Source organism: Arvicanthis niloticus, chromosome 23 (genome assembly GCF_011762505.2).
Source record: "Arvicanthis niloticus isolate mArvNil1 chromosome 23, mArvNil1.pat.X, whole genome shotgun sequence".
Lineage (NCBI taxonomy): Eukaryota > Metazoa > Chordata > Mammalia > Rodentia > Muridae > Arvicanthis > Arvicanthis niloticus.
This window is the reverse complement of record NC_133430.1, coordinates 16,537,909-16,551,619: the sequence shown is the minus strand read 5'-3', so window position 1 is coordinate 16,551,619 and position 13,711 is coordinate 16,537,909. Positions and strand designations below refer to the sequence as shown.

Here is a 13,711-nt window from a genome sequence, read left to right as displayed (position 1 = left end):
TTCCTCACAGAGCTTATTCTGGTCTTCCTAGCTGCTTAACATTTAAAATAGTCCCCCACAGTCTTCCATATAGGCTGGTTCTTTGCTACAAGCTCCAATGCTTTATTGCTTAAGGACCAGGTTTTACAATGTTTCCCGGCGCCCAGTGGCACCTACCGATGAGCCCCACAGGGGACATCCTCAAACTGGCACCTTTAGTTCAGATGGGAGGGTCAAAACTCAGTCCAATTCACCCAGTGCTTGGACTGGTAAAGTAACACACTGGTTCTGACAGTTTCTACTCTGGCACTGTAGTCTTTAGACTCCTTACTGCTTTGGTTTTTTTTTTTTTTTTGGTTGTTTTTTGGATTTTTTGTGTTTTTTTTTTTTTTTTTTTTTTTTGGTTGGTTTTTTCTTGCTTTTTAAGATTTAATTTATTGTCTGTGAGTTTCGTTGTTGTTTTTTTCAATATGCGTATCTGTGCATCATGTGGGTGTCTGATGGTGCCTACAGAGGTCAGAAGAGGACGTCAGATCCCCTGGAACCAGAGTTACAGATGGTTGTGAGCCCCTCCCGCCCCCAGGTGCTGGGAATTAAATCTGGGTCATGTCTTCAGCCCCGTTTTGGCTGTTTGGTTAAACATTTTCCCCACAACTCTGTTCTGTCAGTAAGCTTTATATTTACTGCTCAGGCAAAGATGAAGTGATGATTGGCATGCAGGGGCCTTCTGAGTGGAGGGATGGATAAAAAGAATGAACAGTACTGATCTCAGTCTATTTTCTAAGCTAGAAAACATTGCAGAAACAGTGGTTACAGAGCTGAAGTAACGTGCCCGTGTGGTTTTATAACTGTCCTTGCTAAAGAACTCTTGACTGTCAGTTCATTTGGAATATCCACCCCCTTAACGCTGAAGTTTTAGGAGTGTCAGGACCAAGTTCACTATATTGAGTGTGGAGATGTTCTTTTATTAAACAGTCATTTTTCAGTCTTAGCAGTTTGGAGTGGGAGGAATAATATGCCCCTGGACAAATGCTTCCTTTGTAAGTCCAGTTACGTAACCAATGCGGGCAACCTGTATAATCCTAGAACTTGTTCTTACCTGTGGGGAAAATGGGTTTTATGAACATAATTATTTCCATTTTACAGACCTGACCCGCTTAATGGGAATAATTTTCTTTTTTGCAAAAGACAAACAAAAAACCCAAGCCCCTAACCTATGGTACCTCTCACTGAGTATTTGTTTGTTCCATATGCTGTGCTAAGTACTTTACATGTAGTGCCTCAGTCTTCACAGTTGCGGGCAGTATAGAGAACTTACTGTACCCACTTACAAATAAGGAAACTGAGGCTTACAGTCTGTCATCGATTGCCCTCTAGTTCCTACACATGATAACCATTACAGTATATGATGGTCTTTAAAAATAGTTTTTAAAATTACGTTTATTTGTGTGTGTCACAAATGTGGGGGTGGGGTCAGAGGACAGTCTGAGGAGAGTTGCTTTTCTCCTTCTACCATGCGGCTCCCAGGAACTGAACTCAAGCCTCTGAGACACCTTAATGCCCCCAAGAGTGTGTAATAGTGTTTTGTTTTGTTTTGTTTTGTTTTGTTTTGTTTGGGGCAGTCTCACTATATAGTCCTTGTTGGCCAGGTACTGGCCTGGTAGACCAGGCTGGCCTCAGACCCAGAGAAGTACTGGGATTAAAGGTATGTGCCACCATGTCCAGCCCAGTGGATAGTTTTGAGATGCAATCAGAACTCTTCAGGTTTGGGTCACATTAAGGACCAAAGAACCTTACTGACACAATCGTTGTCTCTAACGATCAAGGCAGCAGGCCTGACAGTGTTTCATAGGTAGAAGAATGGATGGGTCAGCTACAGCTTGTGCCCTTCCCTACATGAGGTCTTTTACTGTGCATCAATTCCATGGCTAATGGGATGTTCTTACTAAAACTAGCTAAGGAGAGGTCTCCATGAGGATTCGAGTAGCTATTATCAAAAGGTAAAAGAGCATGCTGTGATTCAAAACAAATATCTACTCCACAGGTACATGGTTTGAGAGTCAAGGCTTAAGGCTCAAGGAGCCTCAAATGCCACAGCCATCATTTTGTGGACTGGACCAGTGGCCTTCCTAACTCTTCAAGTCAGTGAGCATCAGTGGTATGAACCATCCAAAGCCCTCAGTATGGGCAGGAGCAGGGGCATCTCCGCGCATGTTCATGGTTAAACACAGTGCCTGCAGCATTGCCTCGTGACTCTGCATCATGACTCCAAGGCTGGGTGTCAGCTCCATTTCCAAATTTAAAAGAGCTTGCTCTGAGGGTCTAAATGGCTTTTCAAAGTCACACGGCTGATTACTGGTGAGCTGGAGCTTTTAACATACCACTTTGCCTACAAAAAAGCACTCTTAACATTTATCCGATCAGCTTTCTAGACAAGAGCCCTCTAAAATAACTTCCAATTGTATTGCTCACAATGTCTTCTAAACAACAGGGGGATTTCTACCATGTGGCCTAATGTAGGTCTAACACATTTAATGTAGCAAGCTTTCTAGTTTGATCAATGAGATAATGTATTCATTTTAAAGTTACTGAATATTCTCTCTACTGCTAGTTTTATGCCCTTTTCCCACAGAATAAGAGAAAACAGCCTTCCATTGTTCAAAAATAAGAAAATCCGTGGGCTGCATGAGAGTCTTAAAACATGTTTACCCAGGAATGCTTCTATGGGGTCTTTAAAAATCCCCCTGGCAATTTCTCATAAAATCTTTATGGATAAGCGAGAAAGATGTGCTGGTTTGGAGTCAATCAGTGGGCTTCAGATCCTCTCATCACTATTTCCAAAGACCTCTCATTGATGGGTCTGTGCTCATCTGAATTTGCAGGCACTGTCTTCATCTTGCCGCTCTTGACATTTTTTATAAATCCTGGTTGAAGAGATTGATGACAAGTTAGGAAACTTGGCAAATGACCTGCCACTGGAAGAAATAGCCCTCGTGTGAGACACCTGAATCTTGACAAGTTCGGGCAATGGGCTAAATCTACGAAAATGAAATATTACCCGTCTTTCTAAACCAGCAACACAAGCATATAACGTAGACTTAACGGTTAGAATTCTAGATTTTTTGTAAAAGAAGCATTTTCTGAGACTAAATGTTGAGTGTCAACATGGCTGCTAAAAGGAAGGAAGGAAGGAAGGAAGGAAGGAAGGAAGGAAGGAAGGAAGGAAAGGAGGAAGGAAGGAAGGAAGGAAGAAGGTTGTAGGGCTATATTGCTAACAAACCAGTGGACTCTAATTACTAGTAGATTTTATAAGGTTGGGCTGATCCTATTTCCTTTTACTAGAAAGACTCCATTGAGAGCTCTTTCAGTAAACTTTCTCCCTCTCAACCTTTTACTTTCACCTCAGATAAGTTGTAAAGACTCATTAAAAAAAAATTAGCTACGAGAAAACACAGTAGAAATGTCCTATACTAGATATAGCATTCTTATCATTTTGGCCAATACCTAACTTTTTAAAAAAAAATGAAATATTACTATGCATATATGTATATATTATGCCCTTAATGGGGAATCTTCCTATATTTATAAACAAATGGTTCATCAAACGCCTCTATCATTATTTACTCATTTTTCTCCTAATCACTGGATAAGGTTTCCAATTTTTTTTCTCTGTAATTGGAAATACGGACATGCATCAAGTCAGGCAGCGTGGTAAATTCTAATCCTAGCAAACAGTTTCAAATAGCTCAAGTACGACTTATTAAGAACATTAATCACTGATGTAGGTACAGAGGAGAGAAGCTAGCATATTGAAAGATCTGGAAGCTATAGCAGATAGGAACTAAAGATTGTCAGGTTAGGTGCACAGTAGGACTCATCTGAGAGAGACATCATCCTTCAAAGATCCAAGCTAATGGTTATCAGGCCTCTTAAGAAGCTGGTGGTCAGGTAAGCTTCAGTGTCCTTCATTTTGTGTAGTAGACTGGAGAAGATAAAAGTCTTCAACATTTAATGGCAAAATGAGAGGCCAGTAGATCAGTGATAAAGAACTTAACTTGCCTGTGAAGGTCCTCTATTTGACCCCCAGCATCACATAAGAAAAAAAAAAAAAACTCAGCTGGGGAGTTGGATCAGTGGGTGAATCACTTGCTGTGCAAGCATGAGAACCCGAGTACAGATCCCCAGGACTTGTATAAAACAGATGTGGTCATGTACATCTGTAATCCTGGAAGTCCTGCAGTGAAATGGGAGCCCACCGTGAGGAAACAAGCAGGTCAAAGAGCCCCAGGTTGGCCTGCCACAGTGCTGGCGTGAGGGGAAGCAGAAAGGCAACCGTGAGGAGCAAGAGAACCAAGTCAGGGTGTGGGCAGAGACTTGGTCCCTCCTGAGACGTAATAGGGAGAGCTAGCTCCATCCTTAGAGCATCATCTGAGAAAAGGCTGGAGTTTGGCAGCTCTGAGCCTGAGGCTGTGGATGGGTCAAATTCTAGAGCCACCTGTTAGCCTTTTACTGGTCTTCAGAGCCCAGGAATGCTGGGTCCCCAGGGATGTACTTGACAGCTGAATCCCTCCACCAGAGTGGTTAAAACTCAGAGGCCTTGAACACACAAAGACAAATAACTCTGTGTATACGAACCTGTGTTGGTATTGCTTCCTGTTTTTGATAGTCAAGGATGAGAACTATCATGTGAACAGACACAAAAATCTGGTATAGCTATTCTGATACCTGATCAAGAAAAATTCATGGGGCTGGAGAGTCTTGGCTCAGTGATTAAGTGCATTGCTCTTCCAGAGGACCTGGGTTCAAATCTCAAGATTTAACACGTGGGATTATGTGGCATTCAAAAGTATCTGCATGTCAACGGATGATCACCAGGGAAGAGTAGAAAAGGGAGAGGAGATCGTTGATAACAACACATCAGACAGGGAATGGATATGTGAAGTATATAAAGAATTACAAAACTAACACACCAAAGAAACAAAGCAATTACTAAATGACTTAATGAACTGAACATACAGGCCTCAAAAGAAGTTTAAAAAGTTAAAAAAGGCTCCCAGAGACTTAAACCACCAACCAAGGAGCATGCACAGGCTGGACCTCCACTACTCATCCACCTGACCCACACATGTGTAGGGTCTGTGCAGCCTGGTGCTCATGGGGATTGCACAACAACTGGAGGCAGGGCTATCCCTGACTCTGCTTCCTACCTGTGGATCCTGTTCTAACTGGGCTGCCTTGTTTGGCTTCAGTAGGAGCCTAGTCCTTCAGAGACTTGGTGTGCTGGTGTAGGTTGGTATTTGGGGTGGGGGGTGGGGGCTCCCCCATCTCAGATGAGAAGGGTAGGGGGTAAGGGAGTAAGGGTTGTATGGGGGGGGGCTGGAGGAGAGGCAGGGAGTGCAATCTGGATGTAAAGTGAATAATGGATCAAATTAATGGAAAAGTTTAAAAAGCCAAAAAGTACATGACAATTGTCTAATATTCTTAGTATGCCAGTTGTCTTGTTTCTGTGACAGAAGCAAGGACGGTTTATGGAGGCTCACGGCTCAAGGGCTCAGTCCACCACAGCAGGGGAGTTTATCATAACTCACAGTTTTAGGGTGCTGTCTATCATAGCAGGAAAGGCATGACGGTAAATGCCTCCATTTGCTGATCACATTACATCTGCAGTCAGAAAGCCAAAGGCAAAATTGCTTGAGTTCAAATCATTTACTTTTAATTCTATCTGGGACCCTAGACCATACACAGAATAAGTGGATTTTTTCCCACCTCAGTGAACATATAACCTAGATAATCCCTACAGACACAGGCAAAGGTTCATTTTCTATGCTGACTCTAAATGACATTAAGTAGCTGGTCGAGATCAATGGCTGCACTTAGTCATTAGGGAAATGCTAATTAAAACGACTTTGAGATGCCATATCACCTAATCAGAATGGCTGTTTTCAACGAAAAGCAACGAAATCTGGTGGTGACGCAGGGGACCCCCGATTCTCCTGTTCACTGCTGTCCTGAGGGGGACGTCCTCTGTGGAAATTAGAATGGAGGGATAAACAAAGAAACAAACCCTATTCTATGACCCAGCTCTGCATACACCTGAAGCACACACCCGAGCGAAGTCAGCATACCACAGAGATATTTACACATCCATGTTTACGGCTCTTACTATTTACAATAGCCAGGAAACTGAACAGACTTAGATGCCCACCAGGAAACGAAAGGATAAAGGCAATGTGGTCATGTACACGATGGCATCCTTATGGTGTAAAGGAAAATGAAGTCGTGACATTCACAGGAAAATGGATGGGATCAGGAATCATTGTGCCACGTGAAATATTCAAACATACAAAAGATCCTCATATATGTGTAACCTGGGGCTGTGTGGTGTGTGTCGGGGGAAGGTAGTGAAGACTAGAAAGGGATCACAAGGTAGGAGGAAGAGAGATGAGAAAGGTCATGGCATACGTATACATACACACACACACACACACACACACACACACACACACACATGTGCAAAAGATGGGTCAGTAAGATGGCTCAGAGGACATAAGCACTTGCTGCCAAGCCTGACAACCTGAGTTCAAATCCCAGGGCCCAAATGGTGGAAGGAGATACCTGACTCCTGAAGCTCATTCTCTGATCTCCACATGCACATCCCTGCATGCGAGGGTGCACATACACGCACAAAATGCAAACATATAATGTAGTAAAAACATTTTTGAAAAGAAGAGGGAACTCTGTGGGGATTGGAAGGGAGTAAGTCACGGGGTGCAGAGGGCACTGGAGAAGGAAATGAATGGAAACAAAGCGTGATGACAGGTTTACAAAGGGGTCGTCATGAAACCCATTACTTTGTATGTTAATCCAAATAGATTTTAAAGGGTGGGTGTGAAAAGATCTCTTTCAGCCAGCTAGATGGCTCAGTCGATTGAGGTGCTTCCCACACAAGCCTGATGACCTGAGTTCAATCCCTGAGACCCACATAAATGTGGAAGGAGAGACGTGAATCTGTGAAGCTATCTTTAGACATTCACACACGTGCTATGGCATGCACATGCCTACACACACATCACACCATACACAATAATAAACACAATAATTTTTTTAAAAAAAAAACTTTAAATAAAACCAAAAAAAATGCTAGTGGGGGTGGGGGAGTGGGGGCCATTACAGCAAATGAAAATCCACCCAGGCACCAGCCTTGAGGAAACATCCCGTGACTTTTGTTCCCTGGGACGCAAGGCCAATATTAGCACTACTTAGGCCCAGTACTCTGAAAGGATGAACTTCTATTGAAAATCCTACAAAAACCAATGATGAACAGCAAATAAAATAAGCCATAATGACAGTGCACATTATGTTCTATTTCCTATACGGAGCCCAGTGCTTGCATCCAGTCACTAGAGAGCTTGGATCGAAACATTGACCATGTGTCCCCACACCTGCCATGCATTACTTTGATTTAATCCTCCAGTCTCTTTTGCCAGATCTAACAGGTTATCCTACCCTACAGATGAGGAAGTGAAGACCCAGGCTCAAATTTCTCTAGGTGCCAATCACTAAGAAATAAAAACCACAATCAGGATATGAATCCGATTTTGAGCACTCCCAAATGCACACTTATCCTGAAGTAGATTAAATATTTAAAACAGGGATGAGAGAGGGAAGGGTGAGAGAGGGGGGTGAACAAAACTAAGGATGCCTGGAAGGGGCCTATGGAAACCCACTCCTATGTTAGCTAATTTAAAAATATAACTTAAAAAAGGAGTTTGAACAGTGATATCCTTTATGGATACACAATGCTTCTCCCAGAAGAGATAGATGGGTTAGTAAGTGAAAATCTTTATGAGGCATCAGACTCATAAGTTATTGGCAAAGAGACACCAGAGGACTCAAAATAACACAGGTTAGAGTCACCTAGTTATTCTCTGGGTTTCAGCATAACTAGGTAGTCAGTACCTGTCGATCCTATTGATGGAGACACTACACATTTTGGTTACAAGACAGAGAAATTTGTCTTGAATTGACCAGGAAACTTTCCTTGTTGGCTGACTTTTGTGGTGGTAGATGCTATTCAGCTTGTTGGGAGAGAAAGACATCAATGGTCTTATTTGGTGCTGGATCCAATACTGACCTGCCAGGCTAGATCTGCCCACAGGTGTAATAGTGGCATAGCTGTGAAGGGAGTAACAAATGACTTCCTGATTGAGTTTGAGGTCTACTCCACAGAAGAGAATTTACACCTGGTAATATAAACCTGGTTAAAACTCCACGGCTGGTGAAGTCTAGTGGGGGAACCTGCTATTGATGTTTTGCTAAATGGTCACGTTGTCAAACTGCCTGTCGAATATGTCTACGCCAACAAAGCAGGGCTTTCCTCAAATTTGGTCAGGGAAGCTTCTTTTGCAGCATACAGCAGTTAGTACAGAGACTCATAGCTGGTCCAAACACTTGTAATAAGTAACTCAGCCCTGAACAGAACATTTATACCAACCATCTCCAATCCCCAAGGCTCAAAGAGAACACTTGAAGTGGAGGTAGAAAGAATGTAAGGGCTGGATGACAGAGAGGAGCGTTGTGTAATGCTGTCATGTGGATGTGACAAAGCTGCTACATTCCACAGTAGTTGTGGTCACCTGCCCATGATCAAGCCAGTCAATATCCCAATATTGATAAGTAACAGATTGTGAGGCCCTGCCCCAACCTGAGGGGCAATTGGCTATTGATGGCTGCTGAGAGAGACAGAGACCGAGAGAGAGACACACACACACATACACACACACACACACAGAGAGAGAGAGAGAGAGAGAGAGAGAGAGAGAGAGAGAGAGAGAGATGTTTTTCTTAGGGGGCTTTGGCCACTGGTGAGGTACCAGTGCCCCAGTGGACCACCCCATACCTGTGTGCATATGGGCTGCACTAATTGAACTTGGAATAAATACAAATATATTAAAAACAAAACTATCAGCTGAGCAGTGGTGGTGCACCCCTTTAATCCCAGCATCGGGAGGCAGAGGCAAGTGGATTTCCAAGTTCAAGACTAGCCTGGTCTACACAGTGGGTTCTAGGACAACCAGGGCTCAAAAACAAACAAATGATCCAAAACATCAAAAAAGAAAAAGTAGCGGAGACTGTTAAACTCATCCTAGTGTGGCAGTAAGAAGAGCTGGGCAGGTCACACAAGAGATCAAGGCCAGCCACACCACATAACCAACACCTTATCTAAAAAAAGAAAGGAAGGAAGGAAGGAAGGAAGGAAGGAAGGAAGGAAGGAAGGAAGGGAGGGAGGGAGGGAGGGAGGGAGGAAATAATGAAGGAAAGAAAGAAGGAAAGAAAGAAAAAAGAAAGAAAGAAAGAAAGAAAGAAAGAAAGAAAGAAAGAAAGAAAGAAAGAGAAAGAAAGAAAGAAAATTGTGAGACCTGGGGATGTAGCTTAGCATAGAGTATTTGCCTAGCATGTGTAAGAAGGCCCACGAGTTTCATTCCCAGCACTGGAAAAGGAAGGGAGAGAAGGAGGGAAGGAGGGAAGAAAGAAAGAAAACAGGCTGGCTCTGAGATAAAGAGGAAGGCGGTATTATAAGGCTGGGAAGATAGGATTCAAGTAGTTCAAAAATTCCATTTTCTGCCTTCAGAAAAAGGAACCTCCAAATTCCTCTCTGTTGGATTGAACCCCCAGGAATCTGTTTATTGGTTCTGGGGCTTCCCTTGTTCCTCCTCTTTCTTATTCACAAAATGCATCTGCAGCACCATGCTGCTCACCTGACCCACTGTGAGGACATTTTTCTGCTGCTGGAGAGCTGCTCTAGGCAGGTATAACGTTTCGAGATTTCCACCTCTGAAATACAGTAAGAAAAAGACTAAGGTCAAATGCAAACCAGAAATCAATGGAAAACCTACCAGCTCAACCAGGGCAGAGGTACCTTGTGATAAGTGAGAGGCCTTGGACTTGCTAGCCTCCACTTGCATTCTAATTCTCTGACTGCGGAGGCAGGGAAGGGCTGAGGAGGGAGGCCGAAGACTGTGCTCTCTCTCTCTCTCTCAGGCACTGTACTAGGCCTTTTAGATAATATGACCTGGCCACACTGTATAATATTTAAACCTTCTATGCCTGGGTGGTCCTAATCCTGATCTGAAAAAGGAATGTTTATGTAATATTATAATAATATCAGTAAAATGCCAGGCATGATGGTTGCATGGCTTTAATCCCAGCCCTTGGGAGGCAGAGGCAGGTGGAACTCTGTGAGTTTAAGGCCAGCCTGGTCTAGATAGCAAGTTTCAGGACAGCCAGAATTGCACAGTAAGACTCTGTCTCAAAACAAAACCAAAGAAAACCCCACAAACTAAAGGTCAGTAAGATGCAGAGAAGAGGCAGGCCATTTAAAGCTATCTATCAAATGGTGAGGGAAGTCTAGGCACTGCCCATACTGAAGATGAAATTTTTCCCCAGTTAGGTGGTTTATGGCACTCACTGCCTTTTGCTTTTGTCCCAGTGAATAAGTACTTTAAGGAAAATCTTGACCTTGCCTACTCTCCATGCTGGTGTGCAAAGGAATGGAAGAGGAGATGGGGGAAGGTGGAGGGGGAAAGAAAGGAGAAGAGCAAACAGAAGGCATCACCTGCTGCAGAGCCTGGCCACCCACCTGCATTGTTGTCCTCCACACTACCCTAGCACAAGTGGCCCGCTGTCTTTGAGAACATCACAATGTCACCTAATCTATGCCAACTCCATTTCTGATACGTGAGCCATTGCCCTTTAAGAAGACCAGACCAGCTCAGATATTAGACATGGTTTCAGGAAGATGCTTGAAGAAGATGCCCACTCAATTTTGGCCAAGGTTGCCAGGGTCTTAACATCACAGCGTGCCTAGGGACAACAAATGAATGTCTATGCAGAGAGAACTGACTGCAGATTTGGAAGGCTTGGTTGTCTCTGGGCATCTCTGGTCCTTAACGTATTTGCCTGTCAGGTGAAAAGGGGGTTGGGGTTGGACCAGATAATCAATAAGATCCCTGTCTACACTCTGATTCTGCCATCCATGTTACATACATGTTGCTGAGGACCTGCCATGTCTTAAGAGCAACACCCTGGGAGTAGGTAATGAATGTAAGGCCTGGCAGATGAAAGCCTTTCTGGGTTCCCACAGCTGTCATCCTCCACTCGGCCCTCCCGCTCCTCATTGCCAAGAGCACCCAATGGTATAAACAAATACCGCATTAATCCGCTCCCTCTTCAGCTAAGGGGGAATGGAACACAATTTTAGCTCTGGCAAACAGCATTCCTTTGTGGGATCAATTTACTATCTGCCTCCCACAGACCTGTACTAGGGACACTCTTTGTTGTACAAATGGCCATCCCCCTGAGGGTAATTTCATATTGAAACCACATTTTCTTTATAATAAATAGGTTTTATTAGTACTTTTCAATGGTGGTAAAACTAACGATTTCAACTTAACATCTAATCATTAGAAAGGGTAATTAGCTGGAGTCATTAAAAACCCAGCAGCTACAGATTTTTAAAAACTCATACAGGGCTTTGGAAAACATTAGTTTTCCCTTTTAAAAGTCTCCCTCCCCTGCCCTGCCCCGCCCCCCCCAGTGTGTGTGTGTGTGTGTGTGTGTGTGTGTGTGTGTGTGTCCGTGTCCACATTTGTACTACATTTGCATGTGAAGGTCAGTTGACAACTTTTGGAAATCGGTTTTCTCCTTCTCTCATACAGGTCCCAGGGATCAAACTCAGGTCATCAGGCTTGGTGCCTTTATCCCCTGAGCCATCTTGCCTGCCCCTAATTTCCCTTTAAACTCTCCCTCATACAAACTAAGCTAAGCAAATGACATACTCCTCGGAATAAGAGAAGTTCTATAAAGAGCAATGAAGGTGATAAATCTTTAATGCTCTGACTTATTAACTCCCTTTTCTCAGCCTGAGGTTGGGGCTGGAACCCAAAAAAGACATAAAAATGTAAGAGAATGAATTCCATGACTTCATCTACAGTTCTCTGTCTTCAGAAAGAATGTGGAAATGCAGAAGAGGACGTTTTTACAGTGAGGAGCTAGGCTAGGAAAGGACACTCTTGGAAGAGATTATTGACAAAGCATGTTTTGGACTGGAGAGATGGCTCAGCAGTTGAGAGCACCGGCTGCTCTTCCAAAGGACTTGGGTTTGATTCCCATGAACCCAGATAGCAGCGCACAACCTTCTGTAACCCCAGTTCCAGAACATCTGAAGCCTTCTTCTGGTCTCTGCATCCATCAGTAATGCAGGGAGTGCACAGACATACATGCAGGGAAAGCATCTACACACGTGAAAAATAAATAAATCTTTTAAAAAGCATATTCTGATGAGTCAGTGGAGCAATGGGTAACAGATCTGACCACAGAGCAGGAGAAAAAAAAAATTCTACAGGACAACCATATAACACACTGATTGACAAAATAACCCGGAACTGGTCTTTGTCCTGTGCAATGCTATACAACTGCTTCCATCCATGCCCCCCAATCCATAGCTTCTGAAACAGTCTATGATTAGAAAAGTTAAATATAGAAATGAGTAGTGCCTGTCACCTGCCATGCTTTCTAGCATGTTAACCTTCAAGTAACTCACACAGCGGGACTGGTGCCAGACATAACCATTATTGGAAATTGGCTCTGGAGAGCATCCAGGGCGCTCTGGAGGAGGAAGACATGAGGTGTGGGGTCCTGGCTCTGGATAATTACATACTAAGCCACGACAGTGGGCTGGGGATATAGCACAGTGGTAGAACACTTATCTTGCTTGCCTAGCCTGGGTCAAGCCTGGGTTCCATCCTCTGCAATGAAGAAACAAAACAAAACAAGAGAATGGGAGACCTGGGCAGTGCAGTCAGTCTCTCAACAGATCAGAAAGCAGAGGGATGCCTGAGCTGACACTGGAGGGAAAGAGGCACAATGGGCCCTGGGGTTTCTCTTTGCCTCCTGGAAAAGTCTAAAAGGACAGGAGAGGGTTTGCATAGCGGCTGGCTTGTGCTTGAGAACACTACCTAAACACACAGGTGTTCTTTAGAGGGTGCTGGGAGCCCAGGCAGGGATGGAGACAAGCTGGGATTCCTCACAGCAGGGATAAAGCTGAGGCACGGAGTAAAGGAGCCAGAGTGGGGTTCCCTCCACTAGTGTGGAAATAAGCACTGAGATCTGGACGTAGACATGGATGTACAACCCAGGACAAAACCTCTCCACTTCCCTTGCCTAAGGAGATCATAGATGTAAATGGATTTCCACAGCTTTTTGCCTCCACCCAACATCCATTTCCCCCTTTTTCTCTGAGAAACTTACCTCTTCCCTGCTCAGAGGACCTCCAGGTCTGAGCCTGTGACTGTAGGTAGACTTACTTAGCCAGGGTCACAGGAGTTCAGCCCAAGACCAGAGTTTTGTATGTATGCTGGGTACTAATCCCAGGGCTTTGTGCATGGCTTTTAAGGTGAACGCCCTCACACTAAATTACATTTCCAGACCCAGACCAGATGGGAAGGAACACTCCACTTCCCACTAGACTACTGATTTGGTGGGATCTAGCCCTGGGGTTGGGGGGCATCTTTGCCTCTTCCTAGGGAACAGTCTGTCCCAGAAAGAAATCAACACAGAAGAAAGCTGAAAGGTAGGGAGTAAAGAGAAAGCCTCCAAGCTGTCACTTGAGCACCTCAGGAAGTTAAGTACAAACACCAATAGGTTCTTGATCCAGGGTGCCTGTGTAACTTTA

General features: G+C 44.0%; 1 long non-coding RNA gene across 1 annotated transcript; it reads right to left on the bottom strand.

Moving 5' to 3' along the window:
* Positions 1 to 638: 638 nt before the first annotated feature.
* LOC143436857 (uncharacterized) lies at positions 639 to 13,408 on the bottom strand. Its single transcript, XR_013106639.1, has 2 exons — positions 13,288 to 13,408; positions 639 to 2,903 (listed from the first exon to the last, which is right to left on the bottom strand). It is a non-coding gene; the product is annotated as an uncharacterized LOC143436857 (long non-coding RNA).
* Between the last annotated feature and the right edge of the window lie 303 nt (positions 13,409 to 13,711).